Below are 2,979 nucleotides of genomic sequence, written 5' to 3'. Positions count from 1 at the left end.
CTTTGGTGTGTCTGGTAATTCTTTGACCATGGGCATGCCAAATACTGATGGTCTCAGACTAAAACCTAATGGAAGGACTCATGGTGCCCACATCCAACCCTAACATGGCATTCACTTGTGAAACATGGAGGTGTATTCAACATTTGTTATGTGATAATTCAAAATTTTTTTTAAAAAAATATTTAATACAACCTAAAAATATTTCTTATTAGTCTTCATTGTCCAGACTGCCAGGGGAATACACCTCCTTGATCTGGGGAGGCTGTAGAGTGTGTGTGAATTAAGCCTTCATGGATCATCAGTTCCAGCTTACAGCATGTCACCAACACACATGTGGCAAATAACCCAACAAGAGGCTTCTGGACCCACACAATAATTCTCACTAATCATGTAGGAAGCCCAATCCAATGCAGGCCCATATGGAGGAAAGGCTGACGTAAGACTTGGGCCCTTCAAGTTCTATTTTATTGCATGTAGCCTCACCCCTCAGTCAGACAGAGGCTGACCTGTCAAGGAGAGCCAGCATCATAAAATGGTGCATAATAGAAGTGACTGAGCCAGGAAGAGGAGGCATTTGCTTCAGTGATGTCATAGCCACCGGGGGCCACTAGGGGGTGGGACTGGTCATTCCTGTGTCAGGAGTAATGACTGTATAGGAACGGGGCGTGAAGAATGTCATTCTGGAAACAGAGCAGTGGAGACGAAACGTGCTCTAAGTAACTGATTTTCACCTTCTCACTTCAGTACCTGGTAAGTTTAATTTTTTTTCCTGAATTTACTGGTAATTGGCTCCTTTAAGTCACCTTTCCTGAACAAAGAGTCTGTTGTCTGGATCTGATGCCAATATCCTCCCTTAGCAATTTCAGGTAAATATAAGGTGGCCGTCACTTCGTAGCTCCCCAGTCGGCCCTGCACCCGGCGCCCCAGTGGCTGTAACTCCCCTGGGCAGTTTGTCTGCTCAGTAGTTCCTTGGTCGAGCCAGGCCTGGCGAGCCGATTGCAGATTGCGTAGGGACGGAATTTGCCCGGAGAGTTGCTAGACTGGTGGGGGAGGGGCCTGCCACTGCACCGTCTGGCAGCTGGGCTGTGACCCCCTCGATGGCGACGGCTTGCCCACTGGCGGGGCACCAGCACTGGGGGCGACTGTTTAGGAGGTGGCAGGCGCCGGGTTGGGGGTCTGGGTCATCAGGACGCCCTGTTGCCTCCTGTGTGCCGCCTGCCCGACCGCCTGTTCGGCCCCAGCCCTCGCTCTTGCTGACCCCCGTGCAGTCTTATTCACCCCAGGCAGTTACAGCTTAGAGTCCCCGACCCAGTGAGCAGCTCTGTGGGGCTGGCCCCTCCTTACCAGAGGCACGGCATCTAACTGCCTCCCCTGTCAGCTCAGTTCGGTTTGTCCCGTCCTGGAGCCGTCCCAGCACGGTTCCCACAAGTTTCCACTGAGGACCTGACTCTCCAGCACCCTCTTCTCCTGCCGATTTCCCACCAGTTTCAGACAGGTCCCTGGCTGGGTGGGTGTGGAGGTCGGTGGGAAGCAAGGGGTCCTCCTGTGGGTCAGATCCCACTTCACCCCAGGTCTGGGGGCGGCGCCGCCCACGCGCCCTATTGTTTGTTTTGCACTCTCCAGAGCATGCGGTCTTGTCTCCCGATCACCTTGCCTTTTCCTTTTTTGAGAGTCCTGCACTGAACTTCTGCCAATTCTCGATGCCGTCCTTGTAGGGGGGAGACCCAGTCGTGGGTAGGAGACCAAGATCTATGTATCCTTCTCTGGGAGCAGGAATCCGGGGGGAGACCTTTATTCCGCCATTTTTTCTCCTCTCTCAACTTGGGCTTCTTGACCCTGCAACAGAGCGCTGCCAAATTGGGCTCCAGTGGAGGAACACCATGTCTTTTTTCAATTTCTTTTTCTTTTTTTTTTTTGAGACAGACTCTCACTCTTGCCCAGGTTAGAGTGCCATGGTGTCAGCCTAGCTCACAGCAACCTCAATCTCCTGGGCTCAAGCGATCCTTCTGCCCCCTCCCAAGTAGCTGGGACTACAGGCATGCACCACCATGCCCAGCTAATTATTATTTGGCCAATTAATTTCTTTCTATTTTTAGTAGAGATGGGGTCTCACTCTTGCTCAGGCTGGTTTCGAACTCCTGACCTTGAGCGATCCACCAGCCTCGGCCTCCCAGAATGCTAGGATTACAGGCGTGAGCCACCGTGCCGGCCTTTTTTCAATCTTGATTCCATGATCAAGGTCTAGAATGCTTCACAACCTGAAAGTTGAAAGATTGCATTGCCAGAGGAACAGGTACAGCAGAAGAGGGAACTATTTTGTCTCTGAAATGAACTTTCTTCCTTCTGATTCCAGTCTTTCTTCAGGTTCCTTTTCTCCTGGCCACATAGGGCTGGGGCAGACAGGACGTCTCTCACTTTGCCTCCTGCTCTTCCTGCTTCCTGGAGTCATGTGCCTGGGTGGGGGCTCCAGTGAAAAGAGGCCCCGGGTGGAGCCTGGTGCAAAGGCTGCCTGGCAGAGGAGAAAGTGGCCCATTTTAACCACTTTAAACTGTACAGGTCAGTGGCATTTGACGCTTACGTAATGTTGTGTACCTTTCACACCTATCTAGGTCCAGAGCATCCTCATCATGACATTAAACAGTCACTTAACAATTCTCTCTCCGTGCAGGGGTTGGGCCAAGAAGAAATGATGAATGGAAAGAACTTGAGCACGGCGAATGAAGGATCAGGTGAAAAACTCCTGCACAAAGCAGTTTGTCCGCTGAGTGCAAAGCTGAAAACAGCTGACCTGGCTGGAAAGAAAGGATGGGTGGATGGTAGACCATGAGGGTCAGGCGAAAACGCCTGCCCAAAGCTGTTTGCTTGCTGAGTGCAAAGGTCAGCTGAAAACAGCTGACCTGTATGGGAGTTGTTAAAGAAATTAACAAAGGGCCCCGAGCCTCTGCCTGTGTCCTTGGAAATAAATACGGGGAGGACCCT

The sequence above is a fragment of the Microcebus murinus genome, chromosome 26 (assembly GCF_040939455.1).
Source record: "Microcebus murinus isolate Inina chromosome 26, M.murinus_Inina_mat1.0, whole genome shotgun sequence".
In the NCBI taxonomy this organism is placed as follows: Eukaryota; Metazoa; Chordata; class Mammalia; order Primates; family Cheirogaleidae; genus Microcebus; species Microcebus murinus.
The sequence above is the reverse complement of the archived record's forward strand: the minus strand, read 5'-3'. Positions refer to the sequence as shown.